The 18,427-nt window shown below is 43.8% G+C and overlaps 10 non-coding genes and 1 pseudogene across 10 annotated transcripts; all 11 read right to left on the bottom strand.

The window, feature by feature from the left end:
- Window positions 1-230: 230 nt before the first annotated feature.
- LOC135007203 (U1 spliceosomal RNA) lies at window positions 231-393 on the bottom strand. Its single transcript, XR_010207255.1, has one exon. It is a non-coding gene; the product is annotated as a U1 spliceosomal RNA (small nuclear RNA).
- Window positions 394-545: 152 nt separating this feature from the next.
- Window positions 546-709, bottom strand: LOC135007320 (U1 spliceosomal RNA). Its single transcript, XR_010207363.1, has one exon. It is a non-coding gene; the product is annotated as a U1 spliceosomal RNA (small nuclear RNA).
- Window positions 710-3,133: 2,424 nt separating this feature from the next.
- Window positions 3,134-3,297, bottom strand: LOC135007449 (U1 spliceosomal RNA). Its single transcript, XR_010207438.1, has one exon. It is a non-coding gene; the product is annotated as a U1 spliceosomal RNA (small nuclear RNA).
- Window positions 3,298-3,449: 152 nt separating this feature from the next.
- LOC135007102 (U1 spliceosomal RNA) lies at window positions 3,450-3,613 on the bottom strand. The gene has a single exon (XR_010207157.1). It is a non-coding gene; the product is annotated as a U1 spliceosomal RNA (small nuclear RNA).
- A 670-nt stretch (window positions 3,614-4,283) lies between these two features.
- On the bottom strand, window positions 4,284-4,447 carry LOC135007361 (U1 spliceosomal RNA). The gene has a single exon (XR_010207396.1). It is a non-coding gene; the product is annotated as a U1 spliceosomal RNA (small nuclear RNA).
- Window positions 4,448-5,282: 835 nt separating this feature from the next.
- Window positions 5,283-5,418, bottom strand: LOC135007375 (U1 spliceosomal RNA; annotated as a pseudogene).
- A 152-nt stretch (window positions 5,419-5,570) lies between these two features.
- Window positions 5,571-5,734, bottom strand: LOC135007309 (U1 spliceosomal RNA). The gene has a single exon (XR_010207352.1). It is a non-coding gene; the product is annotated as a U1 spliceosomal RNA (small nuclear RNA).
- A 674-nt stretch (window positions 5,735-6,408) lies between these two features.
- On the bottom strand, window positions 6,409-6,571 carry LOC135007234 (U1 spliceosomal RNA). Its single transcript, XR_010207285.1, has one exon. It is a non-coding gene; the product is annotated as a U1 spliceosomal RNA (small nuclear RNA).
- A 152-nt stretch (window positions 6,572-6,723) lies between these two features.
- LOC135007009 (U1 spliceosomal RNA) lies at window positions 6,724-6,887 on the bottom strand. The gene has a single exon (XR_010207069.1). It is a non-coding gene; the product is annotated as a U1 spliceosomal RNA (small nuclear RNA).
- A 673-nt stretch (window positions 6,888-7,560) lies between these two features.
- Window positions 7,561-7,723, bottom strand: LOC135007202 (U1 spliceosomal RNA). Its single transcript, XR_010207254.1, has one exon. It is a non-coding gene; the product is annotated as a U1 spliceosomal RNA (small nuclear RNA).
- Window positions 7,724-7,875: 152 nt separating this feature from the next.
- Window positions 7,876-8,039, bottom strand: LOC135007071 (U1 spliceosomal RNA). Its single transcript, XR_010207128.1, has one exon. It is a non-coding gene; the product is annotated as a U1 spliceosomal RNA (small nuclear RNA).
- Between the last annotated feature and the right edge of the window lie 10,388 nt (window positions 8,040-18,427).

Genomic DNA, 18,427 nt, shown 5'->3' with positions numbered 1-18,427 from the left:
CTTGCAGCAGCTGGGCACTGTAACAGCTCCAGAGCTGCTCTGTAAGGCAAGTAAAAGGGTGTGGGCCCTGCAGCACTACCTGTAGTTTGCATTGTGCATTGGAAGGCACAAAGTAAGCAGACGGGAGGAGAAGTCAGGATAGTGCACAAGGGTATAGAAGGGAGCGGTTGAAGAAAAGAGAAGTGGAAACAGACAGCAAACTAGGCTGGAGAGAGACCTGAGACAAAGAGATCTGAATTATACGAGAGCCGACCAGGGGAAACACAAATTATGCAGTCAAGTTTCCCACATTTGGGGAAATCGCAGGGGCAGCACACCCAGAGTGCAATGGGTGAGCCTTGCCCTGGGAGAAGCACCTTCATGATCATAGTATCTCACCTGGCAGGTAAGTAGGAGTTGGGCTAGAGCTGGGGAGGGTCGCTGTTCGGGCACCCCCCTGTCAAGTGAAAGAGATCCAACTGAGGCAGCACAAGGGAACTCTCGAAAGAAGAACAAGGCTAGAGGAAGATCTGAGACAAAGAAATCTGACTTTTACCAGAGCTGACCAGAGGAAAGCACAAACACAGTCCCCCACTACCACAAATAATGCAGTCGAGTTTCCCACATTTGGGAAAATCACAGGGGTCAGCATACCCAGAATGCAATGAATGAACCTCACCCTGGGAGAACAATCTTCATGACCATGGTATCTCCTATGCAAAATAAGTATGATTTGGGATAGGGCTGGTGAGGGCCGCTGCTCAGGCACATCTCTGTCAAGTAAAGGAGATTCAACTGAGGCAGCACAAGGGAACTCTCATCTGGGGACAACAACTGCAGGGAGACCACATCTTTTCAGATGAACATGGGAGGGCGGAAGGCTGCCTAATACTGAAGCACCATCAAATATCAAACCATATGCAACAACTAGTACAAGCACTCCTTGGGGAAGGTCTGCAGCAGACGGATTTGCATACGGTGATGTTATCCAAGCAGTGGGCCAAAGTTGACTGGAACCCTCATCTGCATATGAAAAGAGAAAAGGGGCATGCAGGGCATGGCGGCCTTTTGCAGTGCTTGGATGACCCCTAGTTCGCATTAAACACCCCCACCCTCCTTTGGTGTGGGGCTCATGTTGGCCATGCCCCATCCCCTGAAGCATTCAAGCTGATTTCTTGCAGCAGCTGGGCACTGTAACAGCTCCAGAGCTGTTCTGTAAGGCAAGTAAAAGGGTGTGGGCCCTGCAGCACCACCTGTTGTTCGCATTGTGCGTTGGAAGGCACAAATTAAGCAGACGGGAGGAGAAGTCAGGATAGTGCGCAAGGGCATACTTTTCTCTTAGTCCGGGGGCAAGGCTTCAAAATGGGGTCTGCAACGGAGGAGACACAGGGGGCGTGGTCACAGCAGCTTTTCTCTACAGCCTGCACCAGCAGGAGCCTACACCATTTTTTATGATCACGCTGAACTGCAGTGCGACTGCAATTACAGCATGGTCAAGAAGGGAGGCGTCATGCTGGGTGGCCATGCCCTGTCACTGTGCAGGAGCCAGCACAGCTCACACACTAGTCCCCGGGTGCAGCCCCCAACCCCCGGGACACCCGGAGCAACAAAATGTAGATTCAGGCCACCAGGCCACGCCCCTACCTATGAAACCATGCCTCCTTTTTACCATTGCGCTGTTTATCTGCGCGCACTGCATTACAATCTCCCTCGCCACCTTTCTGGGTGTCACCAGTGATAGTGACACCTCTGCCATGCTTGTAGCAGCTGGTCCTAAGATCTACGCCTCAAGCCCTGAGTGTTTGCCCTTGTGACTTGTTGATCATCATAGCGAAGCAGATGCTTACAGAAAACTGCAGGGGCTTAGATTGAAAATAAAAAAATTGATGGGTATAAGGTAGAGAGGAGCGGGTTCGGTTCTCCGAGAACCGAATTCCCCACGAACTCCACGTGGTTTACACTGGTCCGAGGCAGGCTCGGTTGTTCCCGCCTGACTCGGAAAACCTGAACAAGGGAAAATGTCATCATCCCGCTGTCGGATTCTTGCGAGATTCGGATTCCATATAAAGAGCTGCGCGTTGCTGCCATTTTTACTCGTGCATTGAAGAGAGAGCGGAGAGGACGTGGCTATGTTCTCTCAGTGGAAATCTCAATATCAGTGCTCAGTATCAGTGGTTACTTATTGCTGCTCAGTAATACTAGTAGTGTGTCTCTCCTGCTCAGTGTCAGTTCTCAGTAGTATCCTCATCAGTGCTCAGTATCACTGCTCATTGTCTTGTGCTGCATTGTGGTGCTCAGCATACTACAGTACATTACTAATAGTCCAGTGCTGCATCTTGCTGCTCAGTGTCAGTTCTAGTATCCTCATCAGTGCTCACTATCACTGCTCATTGCATTGTGGTGTTCTGTATACTACAGTAACATAGTAATATAGTATATATAGAGGAGCGGGTTCGGTTCTCCGAGAACCGAATTCCCGACGAACTCCACGTGGTTTACACTGGTCCGTGGCAGGCTCGGTTGTTCCCGCCTGACTCGGAAAACCTGAACAAGGGAAAATGTCATCATCCCGCTGTCGGATTCTCGCGAGATTCGGATTCCATATAAAGAGCTGCGCGTTGCCGCCATTTTTACTCGTGCATTGAAGAGAGAGCGGAGAGGACGTGGCTATGTTCTCTCAGTGGAAATCTCAATATCAGTGCCCAGTATCAGTGGTTACTTATTGCTGCTCAGTAATACTAGTAGTGTGTCTCTCCTGCTCAGTGTCAGTTCTCAGTAGTATCCTCATCAGTGCTCAGTATCACTGCTCATTGTCTTGTGCTGCATTGTGGTGCTCAGCATACAACAGTACATTACTAATAGTCCAGTGCTGCATCTTGCTGCTCATGTTGGCTATGCCCCAGCCCCTGAAGCATTCAAGCTGATTTCTTGCAGCAGCTGGGCACTGTAACAGCTCCAGAGCTGCTCTGTAAGGCAAGTAAAAGGGTGTTGGCCCTGCAGCACTACCTGTAGTTTGCATTGTGCGTTGGAAGGCACAAAGTAAGCAGACAGGAGAAGTCAGGAGAGTGCACAAGGGCATAGAAGGCAGGGGCTCAAGAAAAGAGAAGTGGAAACAGACAGCAAACTAGGCTGGAGAGAGACCTGAGACAAAGAGATCTGAATTATACGAGTAGCCGACCAGAGGAAACACAAATTATGCAGTCAAGTGTCCCACATTTGGGGAAATCGTAGGAGCAGCACACCCAGAGTGCAATGGGTGAGCCTTGCCCTGGTAGAAGCACCTTCCTGATCATAGTATCTCACTTGGCAGGTAAGTAGGAGTTGGGCTTGAGCTGGGGAGGGTCGCTGCTCGGGCACCCCCCTGTCAAGTGAAGGAGATCCAACTGAGGCAGCACAAGGAAACTCTCAAAAAAAGAACAAGGCTAGAGGAAGATCTGAGACAAAGAAATCTGACTTTTACCAGAGCTGACCAGAGGAAAGCACAAACACAGTCCCCCACTACCACAAATAATGCAGTCGAGTTTCCCACATTTGGGGAAATCACAGGGGTCAGCATACCCAGAATGCAATGAATGAACCTCACCCTGGGAGAACAATCTTCATGACCATGGTATCTCCTATGCAAAATAAGTATGATTTGGGATAGGGCTGGGGAGGGCCGCTGCTCAGGCACATCTCTTTCAAGTAAAGGAGATTCAACTGAGGCAGCACAAGGGAACTCTCATCTGGGGACAACAACTGCAGGGAGAACACATATTTTCAGATGAACATGGGAGAGCTGAAGGCTGCCTAATACTGAAGCACCCCAAACAACAAACCAAATGCAACAACTAGTACAAGCATTCCTGGGGGAAGGTCTGCAGAAGACGGATTTGCATACGGTGATGTCATCCAAGCAGTGGGCCAAAGTTGGCTGGAACCCTCATCTGCATATGAAAAGAGAAAAGGGGTATGCAGGGCATGGCGGCCTTTTGCGGCGCTTGGATGACCCTTAGTTCGCATTAAACACCTCCACCCTCCGTCGGTGTGGGGCTCATGTTGGCTATGCCCCAGCCCCTGAAGCATTCAAGCTGATTTCTTGCAGCAGCTGGGCACTGTAACAGCTCCAGAGCTGCTCTGAAAGGCAAGTAAAAGGGTGTGGGCCCTGCAGCACTACCTGTAGTTTGCATTGTGCGTTGGAAGGCACAAAGTAAGCAGACAGGAGAAGTCAGGAGAGTGCACAAGGGCATAGAAGGCAGCGGCTCAAGAAAAGAGAAGTGGAAACAGACAGCAAACTAGGCTGGAGAGAGACCTGAGACAAAGAGATCTGAATTATACGAGTAGCCGACTAGAGGAAACACAAATTATGCAGTCAAGTGTCCCACATTTGGGGAAATCGTAGGAGCAGCACACCCAGAGTGCAATGGGTGAGCCTTGCCCTGGGAGAAGCACCTTCCTGATCATAGTATCTCACCTGGCAGGTAAGTAGGAGTTGGGCTAGAGATGGGGAGGGTCGCTGCTCGGGCACCCCCCTGTCAAGTGAAGTTCTGCAGAAGACGGATTTGCATACGGTGATGTCATCCAAGCAGTGGGTCAAAGTTGGCTTCAACCTTCATCTGCATATGAAAAGAGAAAAGGGGCGTGCAGGGCATGGCGGCCTTTTGCGGTGCTTGGATGACCCCTAGTTCGCATTAAACACCTCCACCCTCCTTTGGTGTGGGGCTCATGTTGGCCATGCCCCATCCCCTGAAGATGAACATGGGAGGGCAGAAGGCTGCCTAATACTGAAGCACCCCCAAACAACAAACCAAATGCAACAACTAGTGCAAGCATTCCTGGGGGAAGGCCTGCCGCAGATGGATTTGCATATGGTGATGTCATCCAAGCAGTGGGTCAAAGTTGGCTTCAACCCTCGTCTGCATATGAAAAGAGAAAAGGGGCGTGCAGGGCATGGTGGCCTTTTGCGGCGCTTGGCTGACCCCTAGTTTGCATTAAACACCTCCACCCTCCTTTGGTGTGGGGCTCATGTTGGCTATGCCCCAGCCCCTGAAGCATTCAAGCTGATTTCTTGCAGCAGCTGGGCACTGTAACAGCTCCAGAGCTGCTCTGTAAGGCAAGTAAAAGGGTGTGGGCCCTGCAGCACTACCTGTAGTTTGCATTGTGCATTGGAAGGCACAAAGTAAGCAGACGGGAGGAGAAGTCAGGATAGTGCACAAGGGTATAGAAGGGAGCGGCTGAAGAAAAGAGAAGTGGAAACAGACAGCAAACTAGGCTGGAGAGAGACCTGAGACAAAGAGATCTGAATTATACGAGAGCCGACGAGGGGAAACACAAATTATGCAGTCAAGTTTCCCACATTTGGGGAAATCGCAGGAGCAGCACACCCAGAGTGCAATGGTTGAGCCTTGCCCTGGGAGAAGCACCTTCATGATCATAGTATCTCACCTGGCAGGTAAGTAGGAGTTGGGCTAGAGCTGGGGAGGGTCGCTGCTCGGGTTCCCCCCTGTGAAGTGAAGGAGATCCAACTGAGGCAGCACCAGGGAACTCTCGAAAGAAGAACAAGGCTAGAGGAAGATCTGAGACAAAGAAATCTGACTTTTACCAGAGCTGACCAGAGGAAAGCACAAACACAGTCCCCCACTACCACAAATAATGCAGTCGAGTTTCCCACATTTGGGAAAATCACAGGGGTCAGCATACCCAGAATGCAATGAATGAACCTCACCCTGGGAGAACAATCTTCATGACCATGGTATCTCCTATGCAAAATAAGTATGATTTGGGATAGGGCTGGTGAGGGCAGCTGCTCAGGCACATCTCTGTCAAGTAAAGGAGATTCAACTGAGGCAGCACAAGTGAACTCTCATCTGGGGACAACAACTGCAGGGAGACCACATCTTTTCAGATGAACATGGGAGGGCGGAAGGCTGCCTAATACTGAAGCACCATCAAATATCAAACCATATGCAACAACTAGTACAAGCACTCCTGGGGGAAGGTCTGCAGCAGACGGATTTGCATACGGTGATGTTATCCAAGCAGTGGGCCAAAGTTGACTGGAACCCTCATCTGCATATGAAAAGAGAAAAGGGGCATGCAGGGCATGGCGGCCTTTTGCAGTGCTTGGATGACCCCTAGTTCGCATTAAACACCTCCCCCCTCCTTTGGTGTGGGGCTCATGTTGGCCATGCCCCATCCCCTGAAGCATTCAAGCTGATTTCTTGCAGCAGCTGGGCACTGTAACAGCTCCAGAGCTGCTCTGTAAGGCAAGTAAAAGGGTGTGGGCCCTGCAGCACTACCTGTAGTTTGCATTGTGCATTGGAAGGCACAAAGTAAGCAGACGGGAGGAGAAGTCAGGATAGTGCACAAGGGTATAGAAGGGAGCGGCTGAAGAAAAGAGAAGTGGAAACAGACAGCAAACTAGGCTGGAGAGAGACCTGAGACAAATAGATCTGAATTATACGAGAGCCGACCAGGGGAAACACAAATTATGCAGTCAAGTTTCCCACATTTGGGGAAATCGCAGGGGCAGCACACCCAGAGTGCAATGGGTGAGCCTTGCCCTGGGAGAAGCACCTTCATGATCATAGTATCTCACCTGGCAGGTAAGTAGGAGTTGGGCTAGAGCTGGGGAGGGTCGCTGCTCGGGTACCCCCCTGTCAAGTGAAGGAGATCCAACTGAGGCAGCACAATGGAACTCTCGAAAGAAGAACAAGGCTAGAGGAAAATCTGAGACAAAGAAATCTGACTTTTACCAGAGCTGACCAGAGGAAAGCACAAACACAGTCCCCCACTACCACAAATAATGCAGTCAAGTTTCCCACATTTGGGGAAATCACAGGGGTCAGCATACCCAAAATGCAATGAATGAACCTCACCCTGGGAGAACAATCTTCATGACCATGGTATCTCCTATGCAAAATAAGTATGATTTGGAATAGGGCTGGGGAGGGCCGCTGCTCATGCACATCTCTGTCAAGTAAAGGAGATTCAACTGAGGCAGCACAAGGGAACTCTCATCTGGGGACAACAACTGCAGGGAGAACACATATTTTCAGATGAACATGGGAGGGCAGAAGGCTGCCTAATACTGAAGCACCCCCAAACAACAAACCAAATGCAACAACTAGTGCAAGCATTCCTGGGGGAAGTTCTGCAGAAGACGGATTTGCATACGGTGATGTCATCCAAGCAGTGGGTCAAAGTTGGCTTCAACCCTCATCTGCATATGAAAAGAGAAAAGGGGCGTGCAGGGCATGGCGGCCTTTTGCGGTGCTTGGATGACCCCTAGTTCGCATTAAACACCTCCACCCTCCTTTGGTGTGGGGCTCATGTTGGCCATGCCCCATCCCCTGAATCATTCAAGCTGATTTCTTGCAGCAGCTGGGCACTGTAACAGCTCCAGAGCTGCTCTGTAAGGCAAGTAAAAGGGTGTGGGCCCTGCAGCACTACCTGTAGTTTGCATTGTGCATTGGAAGGCACAAAGTAAGCAGACGGGAGGAGAAGTCAGGATAGTGCACAAGGGTATAGAAGGGAGCGGTTGAAGAAAGAGAAGTGGAAACAGACAGCAAACTAGGCTGGAGAGAGACCTGAGACAAAGAGATCTGAATTATACGAGAGCCGACCAGGGGAAACACAAATTATGCAGTCAAGTTTCCCACATTTGGGGAAATCGCAGGGGCAGCACACCCAGAGTGCAATGGGTGAGCCTTGCCCTGGGAGAAGCACCTTCATGATCATAGTATCTCACCTGGCAGGTAAGTAGGAGTTGGGCTAGAGCTGGGGAGGGTCGCTGTTCGGGCACCCCCCTGTCAAGTGAAAGAGATCCAACTGAGGCAGCACAAGGGAACTCTCGAAAGAAGAACAAGGCTAGAGGAAGATCTGAGACAAAGAAATCTGACTTTTACCAGAGCTGACCAGAGGAAAGCACAAACACAGTCCACCACTACCACAAATAATGCAGTCGAGTTTCCCACATTTGGGAAAATCACAGGGGTCAGCATACCCAGAATGCAATGAATGAACCTCACCCTTGGAGAACAATCTTCATGACCATGGTATCTCCTATGCAAAATAAGTATGATTTGGGATAGGGCTGGTGAGGGCAGCTGCTCAGGCACATCTCTGTCAAGTAAAGGAGATTCAACTGAGGCAGCACAAGTGAACTCTCATCTGGGGACAACAACTGCAGGGAGACCACATCTTTTCAGATGAACATGGGAGGGCGGAAGGCTGCCTAATACTGAAGCACCATCAAATATCAAACCATATGCAACAACTAGTACAAGCACTCCTGGGGGAAGGTCTGCAGCAGACGGATTTGCATACGGTGATGTTATCCAAGCAGTGGGCCAAAGTTGACTGGAACCCTCATCTGCATATGAAAAGAGAAAAGGGGCATGCAGGGCATGGCGGCCTTTTGCAGTGCTTGGATGACCCCTAGTTCGCATTAAACACCTCCCCCCTCCTTTGGTGTGGGGCTCATGTTGGCCATGCCCCATCCCCTGAAGCATTCAAGCTGATTTCTTGCAGCAGCTGGGCACTGTAACAGCTCCAGAGCTGCTCTGTAAGGCAAGTAAAAGGGTGTGGGCCCTGCAGCACTACCTGTAGTTTGCATTCTAGTGTCTTTCGTTTGGGAGAAAAATGCAAAGGTACAATACAGCTTTTCCTTGCCGATATCTCTCTTTTGCAAAGAGCTAGGCATTGGAAAATTCAGGGCTATACCGTGTAGATGAAGCACTAACAGGAGGCTTTTAAATTTTCATTCTAGTGTCTTTCGTTTGGGAGAAAAATGCAAAGGTACAATACAGCTTTTCCTTGCCAATATCTCTCTTTTGCAAAGAGCTAGGCATTGGAAAATTCAGGGCTATAACGTGTAGATGAAGCACTAACAGGAGGCTTTAAAATTTTCATTCTAGTGTCTTTCGTTTGGGAGAAAAATGCAAAAGTACAATGCAGCTTTTCCTTGCCGATATCTCTCTTTTGCAAAGAGATAGGCATTGGAAAATTCAGGGCTATAACGTGTAGATGAAGCACTAATAGGAGGCTTTAAAATTTTCATTCTAGTGTCTTTCGTTTGGGAGAAAAAAGCAAAGGTACAATACAGCTTTTCCTTGCCGATATCTCTCTTTTGCAAAGAGATAGGCATTGGAAAATTCAGGGCTATAACGTGTAGATGAAGCACTAACAGGAGGCTTTAAAATTTTCTTTCTAGTGTCTTTCGTTTGGGAGAAAAATGCAAAGGTACAATACAGCTTTTCCTTGCCGATATCTCTCTTTTGCAAAGAGCTAGGCATTGGAAAATTCAGGGCTATAACGTGTAGATGAAGCACTAACAGTAGGCTTTAAAATTTTCATTCTAGTGTCTTTCGTTTGGGAGAAAAATGCAAAGGTACAATACAGCTTTTCCTTGCCAATATCTCTCTTTTGCAAAGAGCTAGGCATTGGAAAATTCAGGGCTATAACGTGTAGATGAAGCACTAACAGGAGGCTTTAAAATTTTCATTCTAGTGTCTTTCGTTTGGGAGAAAAATGCAAAAGTACAATGCAGCTTTTCCTTGCCGATATCTCTCTTTTGCAAAGAGATAGGCATTGGAAAATGCAGGGCTATAACGTGTAGATGAAGCACTAACAGGAGGCTTTAAAATTTTCATTCTAGTGTCTTTCGTTTGGGAGAAAAATGCAAAGGTACAATACAGCATTTCCTTGCCGATATCTCTCTTTTGCAAAGAGATAGGCATTGGAAAATTCAGGGCTATAACGTGTAGATGAAGCACTAACAGGAGGCTTTAAAATTTTCATTCTAGTGTCTTTCGTTTGGGAGAAAAATGCAAAGGTACAATACAGCTTTTCCTTGCCGATATCTCTCTTTTGCAAAGAGATAGGCATTGGAAAATTCAGGGCTATAACGTGTAGATGAAGCACTAACAGGAGGCTTTAACATTTTCATTCTAGTGTACTTCGTTTGGGAGAAAAATGCAAAGGTACAATACAGCTTTTCCTTGCCGATATCTCTCTTTTGCAAAGAGATAGGCATTGGAAAATTCAGGGCTATAACGTGTAGATGAAGCACTAATAGGAGGCTTTAAAATTTTCATTCTAGTGTCCTTCGTTTGGGAGAAAAATGCAAAGGTACAATACAGCTTTTCCTTGCCGATATCTCTCTTTTGCAAAGAGATAGGCATTGGAAAATTCAGGGCTATAACGTGTAGATGAAGCACTAACAGGAGGCTTTAAAATTTTCATTCTAGTGTCTTTCGTTTGGGAGAAAAATGCAAAGGTACAATACAGTTTTTCCTTGCCGATATCTCTCTTTTGCAAAGAGATAGGCATTGGAAAATTCAGGGCTATAACGTGTAGATGAAGCACTAACAGGAGGCTTTAAAATTTTCATTCTAGTGTCTTTCGTTTGGGAGAAAAATGCAAAGGTACAATACAGTTTTTCCTTGCCGATATCTCTCTTTTGCAAAGAGATAGGCATTGGAAAATTCAGGGCTATAACGTGTAGATGAAGCACTAACAGGAGGCTTTAAAATTTTCATTCTAGTGTCTTTCGTTTGGGAGAAAAATGCAAAGGTACAATACAGTTTTTCCTTGCCGATATCTCTCTTTTGCAAAGAGATAGGCATTGGAAAATTCAGGGCTATAACGTGTAGATGAAGCACTAACAGGAGGCTTTAAAATTTTCATTCTAGTGTCTTTCGTTTGGGAGAAAAATGCAAAGGTACAATACAGCTTTTCCTTGCCAATATCTCTATTTTGCAAAGAGCTAGGCATTGGAAAATTCAGGGCAATAACGTGTAGATGAAGCACTAACAGGAGGCTTTAAAATTTTCATTCTAGTGTCTTTCGTTTGGGAGAAAAATGCAAAAGTACAATGCAGCTTTTCCTTGCCGATATCTCTCTTTTGCAAAGAGATAGGCATTGGAAAATGCAGGGCTATAACGTGTAGATGAAGCACTAACAGGAGGCTTTAAAATTTTCATTCTAGTGTCTTTCGTTTGGGAGAAAAATGCAAAGGTACAATACAGCATTTCCTTGCCGATATCTCTCTTTTGCAAAGAGATAGGCATTGGAAAATTCAGGGCTATAACGTGTAGATGAAGCACTAACAGGAGGCTTTAAAATTTTCATTCTAGTGTCTTTCGTTTGGGAGAAAAATGCAAAGGTACAATACAGCTTTTCCTTGCCGATATCTCTCTTTTGCAAAGAGCTAGGCATTGGAAAATTCAGGGCTATACCGCGTACATGAAGCACTAACAGGAGGCTTTTAAATTTTCATTCTAGTGTCTTTCGTTTGGGAGAAAAATGCAAAGGTACAATACAGCTTTTCCTTGCCAATATCTCTCTTTTGCAAAGAGCTAGGCATTGGAAAATTCAGGGCTATAACGTGTAGATGAAGCACTAACAGGAGGCTTTAAAATTTTCATTCTAGTGTCTTTCGTTTGGGAGAAAAATGCAAAAGTACAATGCAGCTTTTCCTTGCCGATATCTCTCTTTTGCAAAGAGATAGGCATTGGAAAATTCAGGGCTATAACGTGTAGATGAAGCACTAACAGGAGGCTTTAAAATTTTCATTCTAGTGTCTTTCGTTTGGGAGAAAAATGCAAAGGTACAATACAGCATTTCCTTGCCGATATCTCTCTTTTGCAAAGAGATAGGCATTGGAAAATTCAGGGCTATAACGTGTAGATGAAGCACTAACAGGAGGCTTTAAAATTTTCATTCTAGTGTCTTTCGTTTGGGAGAAAAATGCAAAGGTACAATACAGCTTTTCCTTGCCAATATCTCTCTTTTGCAAAGAGCTAGGCATTGGAAAATCCAGGGCTATAACGTGTAGATGAAGCACTAACAGGAGGCTTTAAAATTTTCATTCTAGTGTCTTTCGTTTGGGAGAAAAATGCAAAAGTACAATGCAGCTTTTCCTTGCCGATATCTCTCTTTTGCAAAGAGATAGGCATTGGAAAATGCAGGGCTATAACGTGTAGATGAAGCACTAACAGGAGGCTTTAAAATTTTCATTCTAGTGTCTTTCGTTTGGGAGAAAAATGCAAAGGTACAATACAGCATTTCCTTGCCGATATCTCTCTTTTGCAAAGAGATAGGCATTGGAAAATTCAGGGCTATAACGTGTAGATGAAGCACTAACAGGAGGCTTTAAAATTTTCATTCTAGTGTCTTTCGTTTGGGAGAAAAATGCAAAGGTACAATACAGCTTTTCCTTGCCGATATCTCTCTTTTGCAAAGAGCTAGGCATTGGAAAATTCAGGGCTATACCGCGTACATGAAGCACTAACAGGAGGCTTTTAAATTTTCATTCTAGTGTCTTTCGTTTGGGAGAAAAATGCAAAGGTACAATACAGCTTTTCCTTGCCAATATCTCTCTTTTGCAAAGAGCTAGGCATTGGAAAATCCAGGGCTATAACGTGTAGATGAAGCACTAACAGGAGGCTTTAAAATTTTCATTCTAGTGTCTTTCGTTTGGGAGAAAAATGCAAAAGTACAATGCAGCTTTTCCTTGCCGATATCTCTCTTTTGCAAAGAGATAGGCATTGGAAAATTCAGGGCTATAACGTGTAGATGAAGCACTAATAGGAGGCTTTAAAATTTTCATTCTAGTGTCTTTCGTTTGGGAGAAAAAAGCAAAGGTACAATACAGCTTTTCCTTGCCGATATCTCTCTTTTGCAAAGAGATAGGCATTGGAAAATTCAGGGCTATAACGTGTAGATGAAGCACTAACAGGAGGCTTTAAAATTTTCATTCTAGTGTCTTTCGTTTGGGAGAAAAATGCAAAGGTACAATACAGCTTTTCCTTGCCGATATCTCTCTTTTGCAAAGAGCTAGGCATTGGAAAATTCAGGGCTATAACGTGTAGATGAAGCACTAACAGTAGGCTTTAAAATTTTCATTCTAGTGTCTTTCGTTTGGGAGAAAAATGCAAAGGTACAATACAGCTTTTCCTTGCCGATATCTCTCTTTTGCAAAGAAATAGGCATTGGAAAATTCAGGGCTATAACGTGTAGATGAAGCACTAACAGGAGGCTTTAAAATTTTCATTCTAGTGTCCTTCGTTTGGGAGAAAAATGCAAAGGTACAATACAGCTTTTCCTTGCCGATATCTCTCTTTTGCAAAGAGATAGGCATTGGAAAATTCAGGGCTATATCGTGTAGATGAAGCACTAACAGGAGGCTTTAAAATTTTCATTCTAGTGTCTTTCGTTTGGGAGAAAAATGCAAAGGTACAATACAGCTTTTCCTTGCCAATATCTCTCTTTTGCAAAGAGCTAGGCATTGGAAAATTCAGGGCTATAACGTGTAGATGAAGCACTAACAGGAGGCTTTAAAATTTTCATTCTAGTGTCTTTCGTTTGGGAGAAAAATGCAAAAGTACAATGCAGCTTTTCCTTGCCGATATCTCTCTTTTGCAAAGAGATAGGCATTGGAAAAAGCAGGGCTATAACGTGTAGATGAAGCACTAACAGGAGGCTTTAAAATTTTCATTCTAGTGTCTTTCGTTTGGGAGAAAAATGCAAAGGTACAATACAGCATTTCCTTGCCGATATCTCTCTTTTGCAAAGAGATAGGCATTGGAAAATTCAGGGCTATAACGTGTAGATGAAGCACTAACAGGAGGCTTTAAAATTTTCATTCTAGTGTACTTCGTTTGGGAGAAAAATGCAAAGGTACAATACAGCTTTTCCTTGCCGATATCTCTCTTTTGCAAAGAGATAGGCATTGGAAAATTCAGGGCTATAACGTGTAGATGAAGCACTAATAGGAGGCTTTAAAATTTTCATTCTAGTGTCCTTCGTTTGGGAGAAAAATGCAAAGGTACAATACAGCTTTTCCTTGCCGATATCTCTCTTTTGCAAAGAGATAGGCATTGGAAAATTCAGGGCTATAACGTGTAGATGAAGCACTAACAGGAGGCTTTAAAATTTTCATTCTAGTGTCTTTCGTTTGGGAGAAAAATGCAAAGGTACAATACAGCTTTTCCTTGCCGATATCTCTCTTTTGCAAAGAGCTAGGCATTGGAAAATTCAGGGCTATAACGTGTAGATGAAGCACTAACAGGAGGCTTTAAAATTTTCATTCTAGTGTCTTTCGTTTGGGAGAAAAATGCAAAGGTACAATACAGCTTTTCCTTGCCGATATCTCTCTTTTGCAAAGAGATAGGCATTGGAAAATTCAGGGCTATAACGTGTAGATGAAGCACTAATAGTAGGCTTTAACATTTTCATTCTAGTGTCTTTCGTTTGGGAGAAAAATGCAAAGGTACAATACAGCTTTTCCTTGCCGATATCTCTCTTTTGCAAAGAGATAGGCATTGGAAAATGCAGGGCTATAACGTGTAGATGAAGCACTAACAGGAGGCTTTACAATTTTCATTCTAGTGTCTTTCGTTTGGGAGAAAAATGCAAAAGTACAATGCAACTTTTCCTTGCCGATATCTCTCTTTTGCAAAGAGATAGGCATTGGAAAATGCAGGGCTATAACGTGTAGATGAAGCACTAACAGGAGGCTTTAAAATTTTCATTCTAGTGTCTTTCGTTTGGGAGAAAAATGCAAAGGTACAATACAGCATTTCCTTGCCGATATCTCTCTTTTGCAAAGAGATAGGCATTGGAAAATGCAGGGCTATAACGTGTAGATGAAGCACTAACAGGAGGCTTTAAAATTTTCATTCTAGTGTCTTTCGTTTGGGAGAAAAATGCAAAGGTACAATACAGCATTTCCTTGCCGATATCTCTCTTTTGCAAAGAGATAGGCATTGGAAAATTCAGGGCTATAACGTGTAGATGAAGCACTAACAGGAGGCTTTAAAATTTTCATTCTAGTGTCTTTCGTTTGGGAGAAAAATGCAAAGGTACAATACAGCTTTTCCTTGCCGATATCTCTCTTTTGCAAAGAGCTAGGCATTGGAAAATTCAGGGCTATACCGCGTACATGAAGCACTAACAGGAGGCTTTTAAATTTTCATTCTAGTGTCTTTCGTTTGGGAGAAAAATGCAAAGGTACAATACAGCTTTTCCTTGCCAATATCTCTCTTTTGCAAAGAGCTAGGCATTGGAAAATTCAGGGCTATAACGTGTAGATGAAGCACTAACAGGAGGCTTTAAAATTTTCATTCTAGTGTCTTTCGTTTGGGAGAAAAATGCAAAAGTACAATGCAGCTTTTCCTTGCCGATATCTCTCTTTTGCAAAGAGATAGGCATTGGAAAATTCAGGGCTATAACGTGTAGATGAAGCACTAATAGGAGGCTTTAAAATTTTCATTCTAGTGTCTTTCGTTTGGGAGAAAAAAGCAAAGGTACAATACAGCTTTTCCTTGCCGATATCTCTCTTTTGCAAAGAGATAGGCATTGGAAAATTCAGGGCTATAACGTGTAGATGAAGCACTAACAGGAGGCTTTAAAATTTTCATTCTAGTGTCTTTCGTTTGGGAGAAAAATGCAAAGGTACAATACAGCTTTTCCTTGCCGATATCTCTCTTTTGCAAAGAGCTAGGCATTGGAAAATTCAGGGCTATAACGTGTAGATGAAGCACTAACAGTAGGCTTTAAAATTTTCATTCTAGTGTCTTTCGTTTGGGAGAAAAATGCAAAGGTACAATACAGCTTTTCCTTGCCGATATCTCTCTTTTGCAAAGAAATAGGCATTGGAAAATTCAGGGCTATAACGTGTAGATGAAGCACTAACAGGAGGCTTTAAAATTTTCATTCTAGTGTCCTTCGTTTGGGAGAAAAATGCAAAGGTACAATACAGCTTTTCCTTGCCGATATCTCTCTTTTGCAAGGAGATAGGCATTGGAAAATTCAGGGCTATATCGTGTAGATGAAGCACTAACAGGAGGCTTTAAAATTTTCATTCTAGTGTCTTTCGTTTGGGAGAAAAATGCAAAGGTACAATACAGCTTTTCCTTGCCAATATCTCTCTTTTGCAAAGAGCTAGGCATTGGAAAATTCAGGGCTATAACGTGTAGATGAAGCACTAACAGTAGGCTTTAAAATTTTCATTCTAGTGTCTTTCGTTTGGGAGAAAAATGCAAAGGTACAATACAGCTTTTCCTTGCCGATATCTCTCTTTTGCAAAGAAATAGGCATTGGAAAATTCAGGGCTATAACGTGTAGATGAAGCACTAACAGGAGGCTTTAAAATTTTCATTCTAGTGTACTTCGTTTGGGAGAAAAATGCAAAGGTACAATACAGCTTTTCCTTGCCGATATCTCTCTTTTGCAAAGAGATAGGCATTGGAAAATTCAGGGCTATAACGTGTAGATGAAGCACTAATAGGAGGCTTTAAAATTTTCATTCTAGTGTCCTTCGTTTGGGAGAAAAATGCAAAGGTACAATACAGCTTTTCCTTGCCGATATCTCTCTTTTGCAAAGAGATAGGCATTGGAAAATTCAGGGCTATAACGTGTAGATGAAGCACTAACAGGAGGCTTTAAAATTTTCATTCTAGTGTCTTTCGTTTGGGAGAAAAATGCAAAGGTACAATACAGCATTTCCTTGCCGATATCTCTCTTTTGCAAAGAGATAGGCATTGGAAAATTCAGGGCTATAACGTGTAGATGAAGCACTAACAGGAGGCTTTAAAATTTTCATTCTAGTGTCTTTCGTTTGGGAGAAAAATGCAAAGGTACAATACAGCTTTTCCTTGCCGATATCTCTCTTTTGCAAAGAGCTAGGCATTGGAAAATTCAGGGCTATACCGCGTACATGAAGCACTAACAGGAGGCTTTTAAATTTTCATTCTAGTGTCTTTCGTTTGGGAGAAAAATGCAAAGGTACAATACAGCTTTTCCTTGCCAATATCTCTCTTTTGCAAAGAGCTAGGCATTGGAAAATCCAGGGCTATAACGTGTAGATGAAGCACTAACAGGAGGCTTTAAAATTTTCATTCTAGTGTCTTTCGTTTGGGAGAAAAATGCAAAAGTACAATGCAGCTTTTCCTTGCCGATATCTCTCTTTTGCAAAGAGATAGGCATTGGAAAATGCAGGGCTATAACGTGTAGATGAAGCACTAACAGGAGGCTTTAAAATTTTCATTCTAGTGTCTTTCGTTTGGGAGAAAAATGCAAAGGTACAATACAGCATTTCCTTGCCGATATCTCTCTTTTGCAAAGAGATAGGCATTGGAAAATTCAGGGCTATAACGTGTAGATGAAGCACTAACAGGAGGCTTTAAAATTTTCATTCTAGTGTCTTTCGTTTGGGAGAAAAATGCAAAGGTACAATACAGCTTTTCCTTGCCGATATCTCTCTTTTGCAAAGAGCTAGGCATTGGAAAATTCAGGGCTATACCGCGTACATGAAGCACTAACAGGAGGCTTTTAAATTTTCATTCTAGTGTCTTTCGTTTGGGAGAAAAATGCAAAGGTACAATACAGCTTTTCCTTGCCAATATCTCTCTTTTGCAAAGAGCTAGGCATTGGAAAATCCAGGGCTATAACGTGTAGATGAAGCACTAACAGGAGGCTTTAAAATTTTCATTCTAGTGTCTTTCGTTTGGGAGAAAAATGCAAAAGTACAATGCAGCTTTTCCTTGCCGATATCTCTCTTTTGCAAAGAGATAGGCATTGGAAAATTCAGGGCTATAACGTGTAGATGAAGCACTAATAGGAGGCTTTAAAATTTTCATTCTAGTGTCTTTCGTTTGGGAGAAAAAAGCAAAGGTACAATACAGCTTTTCCTTGCCGATATCTCTCTTTTGCAAAGAGATAGGCATTGGAAAATTCAGGGCTATAACGTGTAGATGAAGCACTAACAGGAGGCTTTAAAATTTTCATTCTAGTGTCTTTCGTTTGGGAGAAAAATGCAAAGGTACAATACAGCTTTTCCTTGCCGATATCTCTCTTTTGCAAAGAGCTAGGCATTGGAAAATTCAGGGCTATAACGTGTAGATGAAGCACTAACAGTAGGCTTTAAAATTTTCATTCTAGTGTCTTTCGTTTGGGAGAAAAATGCAAAGGTACAATACAGCTTTTCCTTGCCGATATCTCTCTTTTGCAAAGAAATAGGCATTGGAAAATTCAGGGCTATAACGTGTAGATGAAGCACTAACAGGAGGCTTTAAAATTTTCATTCTAGTGTCCTTCGTTTGGGAGAAAAATGCAAAGGTACAATACAGCTTTTCCTTGCCGATATCTCTCTTTTGCAAAGAGATAGGCATTGGAAAATTCAGGGCTATATCGTGTAGATGAAGCACTAACAGGAGGCTTTAAAATTTTCATTCTAGTGTCTTTCGTTTGGGAGAAAAATGCAAAGGTACAATACAGCTTTTCCTTGCCAATATCTCTCTTTTGCAAAGAGCTAGGCATTGGAAAATTCAGGGCTATAACGTGTAGATGAAGCACTAACAGGAGGCTTTAAAATTTTCATTCTAGTGTCTTTCGTTTGGGAGAAAAATGCAAAAGTACAATGCAGCTTTTCCTTGCCGATATCTCTCTTTTGCAAAGAGATAGG

The sequence above is a fragment of the Pseudophryne corroboree genome, unplaced genomic scaffold, assembly GCF_028390025.1.
Source record: "Pseudophryne corroboree isolate aPseCor3 unplaced genomic scaffold, aPseCor3.hap2 scaffold_218, whole genome shotgun sequence".
Taxonomy (NCBI): domain Eukaryota; kingdom Metazoa; phylum Chordata; class Amphibia; order Anura; family Myobatrachidae; genus Pseudophryne; species Pseudophryne corroboree.
This window is presented reverse-complemented; position numbering and strand designations above follow the sequence as displayed.